We start from the raw sequence: 18,306 nt of genomic DNA on the forward strand, positions 1-18,306 counted from the left end.
AAATACAGGTTGACATCAGGAGAATGGTGGCACAAAAACAGCAAGAGGCCACTTTGTGAGGAAGGAGGGAAACAGTGTGAGGGGCCTCTCACATCCATGCTCTGATAAGTCCCAAGCTTCCAAACTCAGCTGACATTTTCTGCACCAAAAGAGCAGGAAACACACTCCCTACTTTAGTGCATACAATAATAACTTTGATACTGAAGGCACCTATGCCCTTCAAAGGGGATTTTCTTTTTCTTCACACCTTGGAGTTTGAAAGCACCATTGGATGAGAGCTTCTCCATAATCACTGGGCTTTGGGTAGACTTCCCACTTATTTAAAGCCTGTATAGATGGGTAAGACTTGAGGCGGATTAGGAGAGGCTGCTGCTCAGCTGGATTTCCTCCTGATCATCTTAAAGGAGATGATTTGAAAGGGATGCTTTTCCACATGGAGCTCTTAAGCAAATCCACGGAGCAATTGAAGTCCCTCAACCCCAAGCGGCTCAGAAAAGCACTTTAGATTTAATTGTATGTATGGTATGAACTGGTTCCAAAAGATATGTTTTGACAAAGTCTACAGCTTCTAGTACAGGTTATGGACAGATGCAGTACAGGAATGGCCCATTCTCACCTTATTCAGACATTTACAAGGATATTTAAATAAACACATGAACAGAATGAGCAGCGAAACCCATCCTTTACATTGTCATTCTCATCAAATGTTCAGCTTTTTGGCAAAGAGAAGATGGAAAAGTGACATGATTGCACTCTTTAAATGTGCCAAGGACTGTAGCAGACGGAAGGAGGGAGGTCTCTTCCCTGCTACCCCAGAGGATAAGACCATGTCTAATAGTTTGAAGTGCTCAAACTTTGTTCTAAAAGTTTGGTGCCCTCCCTCCTTCCAACTGTCATCTTTTGGCCTAGAGGGAGTGAAAGGACAGGTCCAACGCCATCGGGCCCAGCCTAGATTAAGAACAGCGCTCCCTCCAGTCCATCTGCCTTGGTCAAGGCCTCAGAGGGAGAGAAGAATGCTGGACCTGATCCCCTCCCCCCACCATTCCCTTCTCCTTTTGTGTCGGGTCTTTTTAGATTGTAAGCCTGAGGGCAGGGAACCGTCTATTATCCCCTCTGTTATAAGCTGCCCGGATTCCCAGTGATTGGGCAGCATATAAATAAATCCTATTATTATTATAGGAGAGTAGATTTCAACTGATTATTAGAAGGATGGTTTTTGACAGTAAGAGCAGTTCAGCAATGGGGGTCACTTGCCTAGAGAAGGGGTGGAGTCTCTATCTATGTACATCTTCAAAAGGGGTCTCAACAGCTACCTGTTGGGGATGCTTTAGTTGGAGATCTGCACTGAGCAGGGGGTTAGACTGCATGGCCAATAAGACCCCTTCCAACTCTATGATTCTATGACTCAATGGAGAAAGATAGTGTCTCTAGAAAAGGAGAGGCTCTGCTACCAATGAAAACTCTCTGCACAATCAAAAACTCTGAATATCCAGGATCTATAACGGGCCATGAGGTTGCACATGATAGCACAAACTCTCTTTTTTGGAATACAGATCATGAAGAGAACAAGGGCCAGCCTACTAATTGTTTATTTTAACCCCTTTTTGAGTACCTGAATATGGCTTTGGTTTCTGCTGATTAGTTTTCTCTCTCTCTCTCTCTCTCTCTCTCTCTCTCCTACTTCACTTTTACACACAAAGTTGGAGATTCTGGACTGTTCTGTGTTGTCCCCATAACAGGAAAACAAATTCTAAATCCTGCAGCAACAACCTCTTGCTTCACAGTGGCTTGACCCTGGGAATTCCCAGAATATTAAGGCTGGTGATAACCCAAGCCATTTTTTTTTCAGAATATACAATTCAACCTTGGCCTCTTAGCATCTGGGAATTAAAGGCTCAATCAAAAGCCTGGTTAAAGTCAATGAATGGGACAGAAGTGATCCACTTCAAATTTGGTTAGAGACAATACTGATTTTTCTCCCACTGAATAACTAGAGGAAAAAACCTGTCACATCTGAAGATGCACATATAATCTATATTCTAATGAGAGTTCAATTTATAGTATCATGTCCATATTTCACAAATGGAAGGTACTCAGTGGTGACAAATTAGTTGAATAGGGGAAACCATGGCATCTTTGGATTCAATTTTTAAGACGCTTAAAGAGGTGAGGGTGGTCCAGACCATAGAAAAGAAATCTCTACATACTCCAAGGTCACTTGAGAAAAGAAAGATATGGAGGTTAGTGCTGCCCACACCAATATCATTTCTACATTGTGCGACACATATTTATTTTACTTATTTATCAATATAAGGCATTTTGTTTATCATCTCTCAAGCCACCAGAAATCCAAAAGCGATGAACAATGGGCAAAAACATTTAAAACAGTTAATGTGTGTGCATGTCTTCAAGTCACCTTGTCATGTTATGGCAACCTCATGAATTTCATAGGTATTTATTAGGCAAGGAATACTCAAACTTAATTCCTCTGAAATACAGCCTACAGCCCCTGGTATTCGTTGGCAGTCTCCCATCCAAGCACAAACCAGGGCTGACCCTCCTTAGCTTCCAAGATCAGACAGGATATGGTGCCTTTAGGGTATTTAGGCAGACAATAACTAAAAACAATTAAAAAACTCAAATTCTTCTTTAAAAATACAGTCAGACTCTGCATCTATGGATTCAACTATCCACAGCTTGAAAGTATATACAGGAGACATAGACATAGACATACTCTGTGTGTGTGTGTGTGTGTGTGTGTGTGTGTGTGTGTGTGTATATATATATAAATATAATTCCAGAAGGCAAACCATGATTTTGCCATTTTATATAAGGGACACAATTTTACTATTCAGCTGTATTTAATGGGACTTGAGCATCCATATATTTTGGCTGTACTTTTAAAGCCCCATTTTAAAAAAAACTTTTAAAAAGCTAGAGCAGTAACCCCAATGTTAAGGACCAAAGGTCAAATCAAACAGCAGTCTTCACTGATCACCATAAATACAGAAGGAATGAAGCCAGACTAACTCCTTTGGGAGGTACTTCCACAGACAGGGTACTGCTATCAAGAAATCTGTGTCATGTGTACCCACAAACCTAGCCTTCTGGGATGGTGGAACTTGCAATAGGGCCTTCAGTAATGGTTATGCAGGTTATGCAGGAAAAGAGATTCCACCTCAACATTAGGAGGAACTTCCTGACAGTAAGGGCTGTTCGACAGTAGAACAAACTCCCTCGAAGTGTAGTGGAGTCTCCTTCCTTAGAGGTCTTCAAGCAGAGGCTGGATGGCCATCTGTCGGGGATGCTTTGATTGTGATTTCCTGCATGGCAGGGGGTTGGACTGGGTGGCCCTTGTGGTCTCTTCCAACTCTACAATTCTATGATTCTATATGAGAGTAGATTGTCTTTCAGATATGCTCACCTCAAGCTCTGTGCTTAAAAAGTTTCTCCATGTAAGGTGTGATCTTGACATAAAAAATTCCTTTCCTCCATGCAGAAGGTCTATGTGTTATGAAAGTATAATGAAAGCTCCTGCTGGCATACAATGAACTTGTGGACAGGTGAATAAGGAATGGCTGCCAGTTATGACTACAGTGAGCCTTTAACACTCAGTGTTGTTAGGGGTGTAGGACCTCCACGAAAGTTGGGGAAATGCAAATTGGAAAAAAAAAAAACAAACAAACACTTTTTTTAAATCTGAGAGAACACCTCCCTAAGAATCTCTAAATTCTCCAGTGCCACTCAATGGTCAACATCCAGCAAAAATTGACCACAGAATCACACTGGAGGACCTACAAATGCCTAAAGAAGTGTTTTTTCTAGGAATCTCTAGGTTCTCCATTGTGATTCTATGGTCAACTTTTGGAAGGTTTGCATTGGAGAACCTAGCAATTCCTAGAAAGAACATCTTAATAAAATCTGTGAATAATCAAACCCACAAAAGTCAAAGCTGCAAATCTGGAGGGTTGACTGTATAGGCATAGGGTTAATCTTTGCAATCTCCAGTCTGTTTCTCCTCCTTTGGAAGCCTTTGGAGTAAGACTTTGGTTGGGTATTGTTGCATAGAAGTAGGTCCAACTACCTGGTCCTTCTAGTTCTAGGACTCTTGTTCTTTAGATGCATGGGGGTTAGCAGAACTCTCTTTAGGGATTACCAATAGTGTCTCTCTTGAATTCAAGGGAGAAGGATGTATATCTGTAGATGAACAAAGACATTGTTGACCTGTATGGTTTCTATAAAACAAAAGCCATGAACTAAATGAGATTCTGTGACTACTTGTTTGAACCTAAAAGGATTTATTCTAAGCTCTCCACCACACAACCAATATGTTATGGCATATAAACACCTTTTAAAAAAAATCTCTCTGACCTTGTATAGTAAATTTGAGTGAAACATCTGTGTCTCCTTTAACTTCACTCCTGGTTTTGCACTTCACTATCAGAGTTCTCCAAGCATGAATGTTGCTCTATCAACAACATCTCACTATTTATCTACTTGCACTTCTAGTCCCTCAATCCTTAAAGTCCTGAGTGGGCAACAACAATATAGCCATATTTTAGGAAAACTCATAAATATTTTTAATGGTCAATGTAAAGCCACTATCTGTCTGCCACTGGCAAGGAGGAATCAACTCCAAGATCAGGCAGAAACACTGCTGCAGATTGGAAGGACAATAGTTCACTGTGCAAAAAAATTAGCAACACTGCTTACACTGACAGCAACTTGCGTTTCGGCTAGTTAGCAGTTTGGTTACCCACTTTTCCAAACTTATTTCTTCCATTCTCTATGCAGAGCCTGGGTTGCACTTGGGGCTCCCGTTTTTTTTCCTCCCTCAGACAATTTCTTTGTTCGTAAACAATCCCAACCACCCACAAAACACAGTGATTTTGCCCCCACAACCCTAATTCCCTAACTCTCAACCCCCCCCCCCAAAAAAACCAAACCAAACCAAAACAAAAAAACAGAAGGAAAATTGGCTGAAAAGCAGCCCAAATTGAAACCAGAATTTATGAAGAACCATTTCATGTCATGACCATGTGTCTGGGGAGTTGTGACCCCCATCCCCTTCACTGCCTTCCCTAACCGCCTCAGTGTATACCCATTTTATCATTCTGTCAAACTACTTTGCAAGGTAGATAAGGCTAAGAGTGCAAATGCAAATATCTGCTTCTTACATATGAAAACAAAAAGTCTGAGAAGTTTGACAGGATTACAACAGTTTTTGCCTATTTCTCAATTCCCCCCATTCAGAACTGTTAAAAATTTGTGAAGTTTTAGTACAAAGATAACAATGGGTTTTGTGTAAAAATGTTTTTGCACAAAAATCAGTAGAGACTGTCTGCTATTGCTGATGAAAAAAAACAACCCAGTTTTCTCTGGCTCTCACTGTTTCCGACTTAACTCTAAGGCAAATCTATCACAAGATTTTCTGGGGCTGAGAGTGTGTGACTTGCCCAAGGTTACACAGTGTGTTTCCATGGCCAAGCAGGGAATCAAACCCTGATCTCAAGAGTCATAGTCCAATGCTCAAACCACTACACTGTGCTGGCTCTCCTGGCTCTCACAGAGGTACACACGCAACAAATCTCACAGCTGTGGTGGTGGTGATGGGGTGCCTCAGCATGTCCAAAGACACTTCTCAAGGACAAGAAAATTTCCAAATAGCTTTTACAGCCACTTACTGTTGAGGGTTAAATACTGTTTTTGCATGCATGCATACATGCAGTCTTCCACCAACTTTTTCTAACAGAAAAAAGAGTAAGTTGTTGTGAAGGCTGAAGTACAGTCTGGATCAGAAAATGTGGCAAGGTTTGCTTAACTTCCCCACGCCAAGTGTTTTTTGGGTAAAATTTTCCTTCCCAACCTCTAGCTTCTTTTTTATCTAGGGAGGGGGAAAGATGCTGAAAATGTAATTCTACCATCTCTTTTTCACTGCAAACTGCAGATACATTTCCTGGAGATTTTGGAAGAGAGGTAGAAATCAGGGGGAAAGTCTCCAGGGCTGAAGAGCACATGTATTTCTTCAATAGGGTTTCCTCATAAGATCATTTTGTACTTCTGTTAAAATCAGGCAGGGTGCGCTGCACACCCCTTGCTTAGAAAACAAGGCACCAGTGACAAAAATATCCAAGTACAAAATACACATCCTAAATTCCCATAACCAAATGTCTGCATGCCTATATTTTCAGTGCATGCCTCTCTTCAACATGAATGGTGTTGGAAGACAACTGCGTATCTGTTTTAAAGGCACAAGCCCTCAAAAATGCATTCTGCCCTGTTTGCTGCAAATAAGCATCTGTGTAATTTTCACGTCAATCCGGACAGAGAAAAGCATCTTCTCGGGAGGCATTCCTTACTCACAAGTAATCACACTGAAGACTCACAGCTTTCAAGCACAGAATGCCTGAGGTCCGGACAAAACACTGATTGAGGCAAACATCTCTACCACCACCACCCCCTAAAAAAGTGAAAATTCAGTTCTCAACAGCACAAATCATAATCCTTAAAACTTGAGGTCTGCTGAAATAAGATGTTCTTACCTTACGAAAACTGACCCTTGAGGATATTGAGCTTGACCAGAAAAGGATGAAAAGCACCTAGGCAGCTTGGTGTGCCACTTTCTTTTCAAAAACCTACTGGTTCTCTAAGATAATATCCTTTCTCTAACGCACTTTTGCAGGTCTCACATCAATGTACCAGATACAGATGCACGAGTGAAACAAGTCGTGTGTTTGTTATGCCTCTGGATCTTGATCAGGAGGAAAACAATGCTGTTACTACTTCACTGCTGAGCTCTCCACTAGTGATACTGAAGTGTGTGTGTGTGTACACATTGCTGCTTCATGGCTTACATGCATTTTATCTCCCATAAAGTAAATTGCAATGCCACATGTAAAAGCCTCGATGTTCTGTGTGTGTTGATATACATGTATAGCTCTCCACTAGTGATACTGAGTGTGTGTGTGTGTGTGTGTGTGTGTGTGTGTGTGTGTACATACACACACTTAGTATCACTAGTGGAAATATATATGTGGCACTATCTGGGTGCAAGAAGCTTCAAAGGATGGGTTACTTGTAAAACTTGCAACCCTATCTACCAAAAGGTAAATACCACAGAATTCAATAGGACCTCCATCAGAATGAATGAGAATATATATATATATATATATATATATATATATATATATATGATCCTATGACATGTGCACACACAAATTCTCTCTTGCTCTCGCTCTCTCGTACGCTTTCATCAGTTAATTAACAGCAAGCACCAGCCACAGAACAATGCACCCAAGATTTCAGTGGCAGTGTGGTTCGGGGAGGACATTTCGAGAAATGCTCACCTTTCAGCCAGAATAAGTCACATACAAACAAGCCTCCAGGACTGAGTAGGGGATCCTTGCGGTCAACGTAAATGCTGTTCCCTTGCGGAATCTTCTTCGGGTTCTCCCAAAAGCAACAACCAGAAAGCACAGCCTGCCAGCTCAGCTCATTCTTCAGCAAGCAGAGGGATGCATGCTGCCACGGTAACGAGGGGAAAGCGGAGGAAAAAAGGGAAAGGGCCCGGTCTTAGTTTTCTTTTGAAAGCTTTGTGTTATAAATAGAGGAAGAGAGAGAGAGAACACAGAAGGAGTGGGAAGGGAGGGATGGGAGATGATAGGATAAATGCTAAGTGAAAACTCATCTTCCTCAGGTACACACTTCAGACAATGCGCAAGCTGTTTAAAGTTTGAAAATCCCTGATTTCCATGCTTTCCCCCCATGAGGGAAGAGAGAGAGAAAAAGAATCAATCTTGAGGAGGCGTAGAGGGAGCAAATGGATGGATGGGAGGAAGGGGAGTGAAGCTGCCTGAATTGGTTGGAAAGTGGGGGGATGGAGAAGTCCTATGTGACGTCCATGTGGAATTAGGCGCAGAACAATGCTGACAAGGACAGGCATAGAAAATTGTACTGTGGGGCAGGAGTTGGCAAAAGGGAAATCCACAGGCCAGTATTGTGCAGACTACAGACTCCTCACCCCTTGCATGTATTTGTTTTATTGAAAAAATATGCATGGATTATCCATAGCTGTGAACCAGAGAGGGTTAAACAATTTTTTGCAAACTGCACAAAAGAAGAGAGGGGAAAGAGAGATATGATGTGTCTCTTTTTTAAAATAAAATAAAATTGCAATGCCACATGTATGATGTTCTGGGTGTTGCTGGCTTGCATACATTTTATCTCCCATAAAGTAAATGGCTATGCCACATGTAGAAGCTTTGATGCTCTTGTGTGTCTTGCTGCTTCTTAGTTTGCATACATTTTATCTCCCATAAAGTAATATTGCAATGCCACATGTACAAGCTTTGATGTTCTGTGTGTGTTGCTGCTTCTTGGTTTGTATACTTTTTAAATTCCATAAAGTAAAATTGCAATGCCACAAGCAGAACCCTTGGTGTTCTGTGTGTGCTGCTGTTTCTTGGTTTGCACACATTTTATCTCCCATAAAGTAAAACTGCAATGCCACATGCACAAGCCTTGATGTTCTGTGTGTGATGCTGCTTCCTGGCTTGCATACATTTCATCTCCTCCTCCACCCCCGCCCTCCCCTCCTAAGCCAGGCTCTCTTTCGGAAGAAAGACGCACTCTCCATCCCATGGGAATGAGAATTCCACTGGACCCAATTAACACTCTGCTTTGCTCACTGCTCGCTGCACAACTGATTTAAAAATAAGCTGTGTTTTAGAAGCCTTTTTTTTTTAATGCAGAATAGTTCCAGCAATAGAAGCTGGGGATGCTAAAGGCTGCCACCTCTGTTTCCAACTGCAGGAAAAGTGATGAAGGGAGAAAATGATGATTCAACAAAAAAAGAGAGAGAGAGAGAGAGAGAGAGAGAGAGAGCAAGAGCCAAAAGACCGTGATGATAATAACCATCTCAGGCTGGTCGCTAGGCATGCAACCGAACCTTGGCTACTCATTATTTAAATTTATGGCTCCCAGGGAAGCAAAATAAGAGCATTGAGGGCTGGTTCGCATTCAAAGCCAAAGAGCATCTCAAGGCTTGTGGCCAGGCTCCATTCATGCTCAGGCGCCGTCTGTGTAGACGGCGCCTCCATGTGGGTGCTAATGTGTGAGGTTGCAACAATACACAGAATTGCTGGGGTTTGAAGGGGGGAGGGAGAATAGTATTGCCATCACCATCACAGTAGTCAGAAAGAGTCATACATGCACTTTCACACTACACAACTATAGCATTTTTTTTCAGCTATGGGCTCCATCCTATGGAATTCTGGGATTTGGAGTTCTATGAAGCATTTAGATTTCAAAACAAAAATAACAACAATTTGTGGAGACTCTCCATAAATTCAACCTAGACAATGAGGAAATAGAAATAGTTAAAGATTTTCCGTACCTTGGATCAAACATCAATCAGAGTGGAGACTGCAGTTCAGAAATCAGAAGACGACTAGGGAGTTTATCACACACCTGGACTTCTGCTATGCTCCCGTCGCCCCAACGTCACCAATCTGCGATGGGATCCATCCTGGTGGGATCGCACCTGGCGCTATTAAAGTGGAATGCTTCCGTTTTCATCATGGAAGCGTTATCGTAATTGTTAGGGAAATGGCCCTTTTTAATAACAGATCAAACTGTTATTTAAAAAGGGCCCTTTTCCTAACAATTACGATAACGCTTCCATGACGAAAACGGAAGCGTTCCACTTTATTAGTGCCAGGCGTGATCTCACCAGGAGGCTCCCGTTGCAGATTGGTGACGTTGGGGCAATGGGAGCATAGTGGAAGTCCAGATGTGTGATAAACTCCTAGGAATGGGAAGGGCAGCTATGAAAGAACTATAAGTCCTCAAGAGTAAAGATATACAACTGAGCATGAAAGTTGGAATTGTCAAAGCCATTGTATTTCCCATTACCATATATTCCCATTATATATGTTCTCTGTTGTGACAGCTGGACAACAGAGAAAGCAGACAGGGAGAAAATCTACTCATTTGAGATTTAGTGCTGAAGAAGAGTGCATGGACAGCCAAAAAGACAAACAAATCGGCCCCAGAGCAGATCAACCTGGAAGCCAAGATGATTACGTTGAGGTGGTTATACTTCGGCCTCATAATGAGAAGGCACAAATCATATGAAAAGGCAGTAATGCTAGGAAAGGTAGGAGGCAGCAGAAAGAGAGGAAGATCATATACCAGATGGATAGACTCAATCAGGGAGGCCAGGGGCCTGAATCTATAAGTCCTAAGCAGAGCAGTGGAGGACAGGGGGGCTTGGAGATGTCTCATACATGGGATCACCATGAGTTGAAGATGACTCAAGGGAACCTAACAGCAACAAGCCAGAGGAGTGTAGTGCCTCCCCAAAATATATATGCCACAATTCCACAGGATGCAGCCATGACAATTAAAGTAGAACCCAATGTGCTATAAATGTACAATATGTGCAATATGAAATAACAGTTAAAGCAGAACCTAAAGTACTATAAATGTGCAATATGAACCTAACATGGAGATACCATTTCATCCTTTGGAAATACTGCCTGACTGCAAACCCACAAGCTCTGAGTTGCTTGTGCAGAAAACCACCGCAATCCAGTACAGAGCCAATGGTATCAACACTGTTGAATCTGGTAACAGAGCCCAGGCAGTTTAATTGTCTAAACCCAGAGATAGTTTACAAGCAGAGAGATCAGCTGGTTTACTACAGCAGTCTTGAAAGTGGCAGGATGGGAAATTATGAACTTGCCAGAGATCTAAGACCATTGGTGGAGGCCTTCTCTCAGTCCCACCACTATAATAGGCCAGTCTGGTGAGGAAAGGGGTGAGAGCCTTCTCGGTCTCTTCTCCCAGCCTCTGGAACTCCCTTCCATAGGAGGCCAGGCTGGTCCCTTTCTGCTCTCCTTCTATCAGCAAGCAAAGACCTTTTTTATTCAAACAGACAATGGTCAAAGGGAGCCTTGTTATGGGCTACATTTTTAACTTGTTGTGTTTAAGACAATTTTATACTTTTTAAAAATCTAATCATGTTTTATTGTGATGATAATTTGCTTAGTTGCTTTAACTTTTTGATTATTAGGGTTTTCTAGCTTATCTAGTTTTAGTCTTTATATGTCATCTTGGGGCTCACACTGGAAGAAAGGAAGAAATTAAATAAGGAAAAAAAATATTAAACTACAGCCTAGGAGCAAGCAACTGCAGAAGGAGGTCCAGGGCATTTTCCCACTGCAGCACCCCCATGGCAGTGCAACCAGAAGTAACACTGTACCAGCTCCAGTTCCATATATCACTAAAATATTCTGGTGAATATGAATGGCTTGTGGCCACCACGTGGGCATCTAAGTGAACTGTGTGTAGTAAGTCATATTTTCCCCACTCTTCCTGTAGCCAGATACCTCAGAAGAAAGCTGGCCTCTGTACTTTAGATGATGAAACATGGAGGGAGTGGCAAGACTGCAAAATGGGCCACTCTTTAATTTACCAATGGGTGCACTTTGTCATAGAAGCTGCAAATTGATGAAGAAGCTGACCTTACACGTCAGGCCAACAACGTACAGTGCCCTTTCATTTTATATAATACAAATGCATACCAAAACAGGCTGCATGGTTATCAATAGCCACACAGGTGTCAGCTTTATGTATGTGCTGTTTGCTCAGAACTTTCAGTTTCATGAATTTATCCTTTGATGATATTTAATCCCCCTCCCCTTTAATCCTATATTACTGTCATTAGATCACTAGCTAGAAAACCAGAAAGGCAACCTCTGACAGTCAATTTTCAAAGAGAAAAGCACGAAGTTATTGCTACCAGCTCCTTCTACATTTGTGAAACATTTTGTCTGTGTGTCCTCAACATTTGAGCCATCAACAATAAGAAATATTCAGCCAGTTCATTGACAGAACAGCTGGGTTTACAGTACACTCAGATCTATCCTCTTAAATTAATGGGAGATCACATTTCCATAAGAATAAAGTCAATTTAAAATGCTCATACAGGAAGGTATCATTAATGCAAGAGTGCTGCTGAAGGCACTGAAGAGTTAAATTAATGAATATTAACAACCTATGTTTAAATTATTTTCAAGGCAATGATACTAAACTGGGGAAAGGGGGGAGAGAACAAATTTAAAAGACTAGGAGCTGTCAGAAATGGTGAAAATCTGTCTGCTCAGCTAAGAGGTATCATCATATTGAATTTAATTTAGATTTCTACATTTAATACTCATACACAATACAAGTTCACAACTGGTGATTCTCCAAGGAGAACAGAGCACAGAATACAAAGATTTTGATCAACCTTGTGGCTTTGTTATCCAGCTACAATTGTATCCTTATATATACCAGTTTATAGCCAATGTGGTGTAGTAGTCTGGGTGTTGGACTAGAACTCTGGAGACCAGGGTTTGATTCCCCACTTGGGTAATCTTGGACAAGTGACATGCCCTCAGCCTCAGGAGAAGGCAATGGCAAACAAATAAACCAACTACAGTACTCTAAGTTTATAATGCCAAAAGACATAATGACCAGAATCTTTATGATACACTATAAAATCATACATCTCAAAGGGGCCCTATAGGCTATCAAATCCACCACCTCCTCTCCCCACTCAATGTAGTAAATCCACCTAGAGTATCCCCAACAGTAATCTGTATCCAGAGCGACAGACCCCATTGCCTCTCTAGGTAACTGGCAACAATGTTGAACTGTCACAACATTTCCAAGACATTCCTTCTAATGTTCCATCAAAATCTACCTGCCTATAACTAAAAATCATTAGGCCTAATCCTACCCTCTGTAGCAGCAAAGAACAAACCTGAGACAATTCTTTAGATATTTATTATTATTACGTACATACAAACAATAAAATGGATAAAGTAAACTTGCCCATAGTGTATTTAAAGAATAATGTCACTCCACAGTCTTCTCTTCACCGGGCTAAGCATACTCAAGTTCCTCATCCTTTACGTATGAGTTTTATTCTTCATAACTCTTATCATCCTTGATGCTCTTCTCTGAACCCGCTCCGATTTGTCTATATCCTTCCTAAAATGAGGTGCCCAGAACTGAAAGCGATACTCCAGATAAAGCTAGACCTCATCTACACTACATGACACCTATACTACATGACATTAATGGTTACATTACATGGCATTAATGGTTGCACTTATCTGGGTCTCATCTGTGTGTATGTATATATGTCATTCTTAGTAAGATTACTAAAAGCAACTTGTGGACAATAAGTAATATAATGAAGTCACAATGAAAAAACACCACACACGGAATACCATTTTTTAAAAAAATGTTCCAAGCTATGCATGAAAACTGTATGAAACCTCCATGTTCAGAGGCACTATAATTCTGAATATCAGTTGCTGTGCCGGTTAGGGATGGGGGGATAATAAGAGATGGCTGTTGAGTTATAGTTTATTGTTGGTCTTCCCTGAAACATTTGGGCATTCATGATTATATTGCTAGACCAGATGGACTATGGTTTGAGACCCAACAAAGTTCTTCTTAGGATTTTGGCTGTAGAAATCCTTCAAATGATTAATTCAACAGACTAAGGACCTTATCACATGGAGGCACTTACCGTAGGTAAAATGCTTGCAAAACGTTCCTGAACTTTTTCTGAAGTGTGAAGGTGTGATCGTCTGTCATGCTTCTCAAACATCACTGAGGCATCCCACTTCTCTCCTGTCAACGAAGTGTTTGCAGAGAAGCCGTTTTTTGAATAACGGGATCTTCCATTATTAAAAAAAATGGCTTCTGTGCGAACGCTTTGACAATGGAAGAAAAGCAGGATGCCTCAATGACATTTGCCCTGGTGGCGCAGTGGTTAAATGCCTGCACTGCAGCCATTCACTCAAAACCACAAGGTTGCGAGTTCAAGACCAGCAAAAGGGCCCAAGCTCGACTCAGGCTTGCATCCTTCCGAGGTCGCTAAAATGAGTACCCAGACTGTTGGGGGCAAATTAGCTTACTTGCTAATTAGCTTACTTGCTGTTCACCGCTATGATCTTTGGAATAGCGGTATATAAATAAAACAAATTATTATTATTATTATTATTATTATTATTTGAGAAGCGAAACAGACGATCACACCTTCATGCTTCTGAAACAGTTTAGGAACGTTTTACCCATGGTAAGGCTCCGTGTGATAAGGTCCTAAGAATATATTCCAGCCTTAGTACACAGATGGCTCTCTCTCTCTCTCTCTCTCTCTCTCTATATATATATATATATATATATATATATATATATGAAATCAATAGTTAAATCAACTGGTGAACTGATAACTTTTGTGGGCTTCATTATATGGCTGCCTGCAATCAATTGTGCAACAACTTTCTGTTACCCTGAGCCCTACCTTACTAAGACAACAATGTAAAACCCTGCTATATAGTCCCACAGGTTTCCAGTTGCCAGGCACTGAAAACTGTCAAATGGGATATCGGTCTTTATTGCTAACGGTTGTAGCATAATAAAACCAGAATCATTAGACAACTGAATTCCAGTGGGGTTTATTGGGCAGCCATAAATTGTAATTATCCAGCAAAAACAGCTCAAAGCTCAAAGAGTGAGAAATGAGTAACAGGGTACTTCAAATACTCTGTTTATTCCACTACATTACAGGATGTGTGTGGTGGAGGAAACAAAAGGCCCACGATCCACAAATAAAACAGTCAGATTTGGAAAAAGCATGGATAGACTAGTTCCTTGAAACTCAAGATAAATGCTCATCAAATGAGGTAGTCTAAAATGTCCACAGGCACGTTTCTTATTTTCAGGACAAAGACCAAATCAACATGCATGCTCCATTGTTCCTCAAATTTTGAAGTCTCGGCACTTTGATTTACTAATGTTTATTTTATGTGAGAGCATTCTTACTATTACTCTTACACACACACATATATCCTTCTTTTGATATTTGCCAGCTAAACTTTATAGCTCTTCCAAGTTCAACCACATTTAAAGAACATTGAGGATTAAAAGCCAATTTCCCCTCTTTTGAATCCTCCAAATAATATCAAACCTGAGCAACATTTGCCTTAGGCTACAAGCCCTTAAACACAGAAGCTGTTACACTATGCAGGGTTAGATAATGAGGAAAGTTGATGCCAGTTCATAATAAATTGGATTAATTGCTACATGGTTTTAAGACAATTTGCATCGTCCCTTGTTTTCCCTCTAATCTACCCCATTTGTTATCTGGGTCAAAGGCGCACTGAGAGCATGTGCGCAAATTACAACTTTCTGGCATTTATTCTGAGCACTGACATTTTTTAATATCACTTCTCTTGGTAGAGGGGAACAGGCCAAAATCCCCCACAGGGTTTTTTTCTGGCCAATTCCCGCATGTTCTACTACTACTGTATTGCTCCATTAGTCATTAGTTCTTGCCTTGAAGCAGTAAACACTAATTGTCCTTTCCTTTTCTTTTGATAAGAAGCTTTTGTTGCATTGACAAATCTTTCCAGCAACATTTTTTCCCTAATAAGGCGCTCATTCAGGCTTTGGATAGAATGAAGATTTCCCAAAGACCGCAAAAAATATATGTTGAAATGTTAATACAGTATGAAAGATTAACATTAACATGGCAGAAAAGGTGACTTTTTTTCTCTCTCAGAATATGACTTTGACTGGGGGACTTTGCAAAAGGATACTGCTCTTTTCCTATTAGGCAATAGAGAAAGACACCTCTGTTTTCAGAGAAGCATAACTGAAATTTCTAATCCCATAAGCCAAAGGCTGGGAGGGAGATATTCACATCTGATTCATAATTCCCTCCATTTTACATTTCCAAAGACTTCCAGTGGAATTGAATCAATTTTCATCTCAAATGCGTACATACTTGTACTAATGGATAGAAAGAATATTCAAAATTACTCCTTTGTAATTTAAAAACAAAGATGTTTGTGCAAATTTCTCCTGGTATTCCAATTTCCAAAGTGTTGCAAATATTTTTTTTTTGGGGGGGGGAGACTTTTTAAAACTGTTTTTAGCACAGAAAATGGGTTTCCTATGAAGAAAAGGGTTTTTAATGCAAACAAAAAACAGAACAGAAAACCTCACACACAGAATGATTTCTCCACAACACTACAGGACATTCAAATGTCAGGAAAATATTGTGAAGGAATAGACATTTTCTCCAACAGCTCAGAGAAAACTGTCATATTTATTCATCCTCAATACAAGGACAAAAGAGTCAAGGATATACATATCTAGTTGTGGTGTGTTTTGGAGGGAGGAATGTGCACAAAACTGTGCATACATCTCTCAGTTGTGCACATCAAAAAAGCGTAAATTTGAAACATTCACACAAATGTGCTTTGGTCTATGCTAACAAAAGTTCATATTAGCAAAAGGTATACAAAAAAGTCTACAGGTCCTAGAATTGCACACTCACATACTTACTCATCTCCACTTAAAAAGTAGGGTTTACCTTTAAGTAAGAATACACAGCATTGTTCTATTATACATTCAACATGTTTACAATCAGTTATTGGAACTAAATAGAGCCAGTGTAGCATTGTGGTTTGAGTGTTGGAGTACAATTTTGGAGATCAGGGTTCAGTTCCCTGCTCTGCCATGAAGCCCACTGGGTGCCCTTGTAGTGTGCCTTCAAGTCATTTCCAACTGAGGGTTTGCTTGGCAAGATTTGTTCAGAGGTTTGCCCTTGCTTTCCCCTGAGGCTGAGGGCATGTGAGTTGCCCAAGGTCACCCAGGGGGTTTCATGGCTGAGCCTCTGGTCTCCACAGTCATAGTCCAGCACTCAAACCACTGTGTGTGTGTGTATATATATATATATACACACACCCTCCCACACTAATTAAGCACCTCACTGCACAGGGCTTGTGGAACGGGCCTGGCGCGGAACAAAAGGGGGCAGGAAGGGAACAGAACAGGGAAAGGTCATAGTTTACTGCATGCCAGAACTCCGCCAATGCCACCAGAAGTACCCGTTCTATTCCTCAACCATCCCACAGAAGACGAATTTCAGGAACTGTTCTGAACAGTTCCTGAAAATTGCCCTCTGTGGAACGGATGGGGAATGAAACAGGGACTTCCAGGGGCATCAGCGGCGTTCCCCCATGCAGGAAAATGTGTCCTTTCCCCATTCTGTTTCCTTCCCACCCCCTTTCGTTCCACACTGGGCTCGTTCCTCTAGCCCTGTGAGATGAGGTCCTAAATGCTAGTCATCAGTTAGATGTCCTATTGATTAGTCCATTTCCTTTGCATTAATTATGAATCAGATTTAAGGAGAGAACCCTATATGATACATGTATTTTGACCAAGTTGACTGAAACTACATTTGTCTTACTGCAAACCATTCACATTTAAACACAGCATAGCCACCCAGTAATGAAAGTGTTACTCTGCCACCTGCTATGACCAGTTATAACCTTCCTCTGCCAGCTGCTATAATTCTAACACCTGCAGATATGAACAGAAGATATATAGCTTGACCAGGTGAAAACAACAACAAATAAAAGCAGAAATTAGGTATACTGTGTGTACACACACATGTATTAAGTTGTATTGGCAACAACAATAGTTTCAAACTCTCTATCTGCACAAAAAAATCTGTCTGCTGAGATTGGATGAGCCACTGCAGAGAGTTCTGACACAATGGTCCTCTAGATGTTTAGGACTTCCACATCCCAGAAGCCTCAGCCAATGGCTAGAGATTCTCAGAACTGAAGCCCAAAATATCTGGAGGTACAAATATCATTGTTCTAGGGCAGTGGTCCACAATCTTTGGTCCTCCATTTGTTATGGATTTCAGCTCTCAGAAGCACTAGCCAATTTGGCCAACAATTGGAAATTATGAGAGCTGATGTTCAAATCATAAGGAGGATCAAATGTTCAAAACCAGTGTTCTAGGGCACTGATGAACAATCTATATCCCACCTACATATCAGTGGTTCTCAAACTCTGATCTTCCAGCTGTTTGGGACTTCAGCTCCCAGAATACCTGAGCAATGGCCCTCCTGGCTAGGATTTTAGCACCAAAGTTTGAGAACCACTGCTCTAGTTGTTACTAGGCTCAGGTCACGGGTGATGGGAGTGGTAGGTCAAAAACATCTGGAGGGCCACAGGCTCCACACTCCTGCTTGATGTTGAGCACTCAGGTGCTGTCCACAGGTTCCCCTTCTATGTACACAGTGAATTCACAGACAGGAAAGCAGAGCCACATCTGCTAAGCCATCTTGCTGTTGCTGCGGTGCCTGTCAACACCAGCCCTTTCCAAACAGCTGGCAAGTGAAATGGGAACCCCCATGTACAAGAGGATGGGGGCTTTTAAACTTT

The 18,306-nt window shown here is 41.2% G+C and overlaps 1 protein-coding gene across 7 annotated transcripts in view; it reads right to left on the reverse strand.

Moving 5' to 3' along the window:
* The window catches only part of FAT3 (FAT atypical cadherin 3), a 631,203-nt gene that overhangs the window by 489,982 nt on the left and 122,915 nt on the right, over nt 1-18,306 (reverse strand). The window contains exon 1 of one of the 7 annotated variants that reach the window (XM_089512856.1): nt 7,347-7,428. The exons of the other annotated variants lie outside the window; for them this stretch is intronic. The gene's annotated coding sequence lies outside the window, so the exon portion shown is untranslated. Of the gene's footprint in view, nt 1-7,346; nt 7,429-18,306 lie in introns of those variants that run through there. 7 annotated transcript variants of the gene reach the window in all.

This window comes from Sceloporus occidentalis, unplaced genomic scaffold (genome assembly GCF_023333645.1).
Source record: "Sceloporus occidentalis isolate IW3139 unplaced genomic scaffold, rSceOcc1.0.p SCAF_2, whole genome shotgun sequence".
NCBI classification, from domain to species: Eukaryota; Metazoa; Chordata; class Lepidosauria; order Squamata; family Phrynosomatidae; genus Sceloporus; species Sceloporus occidentalis.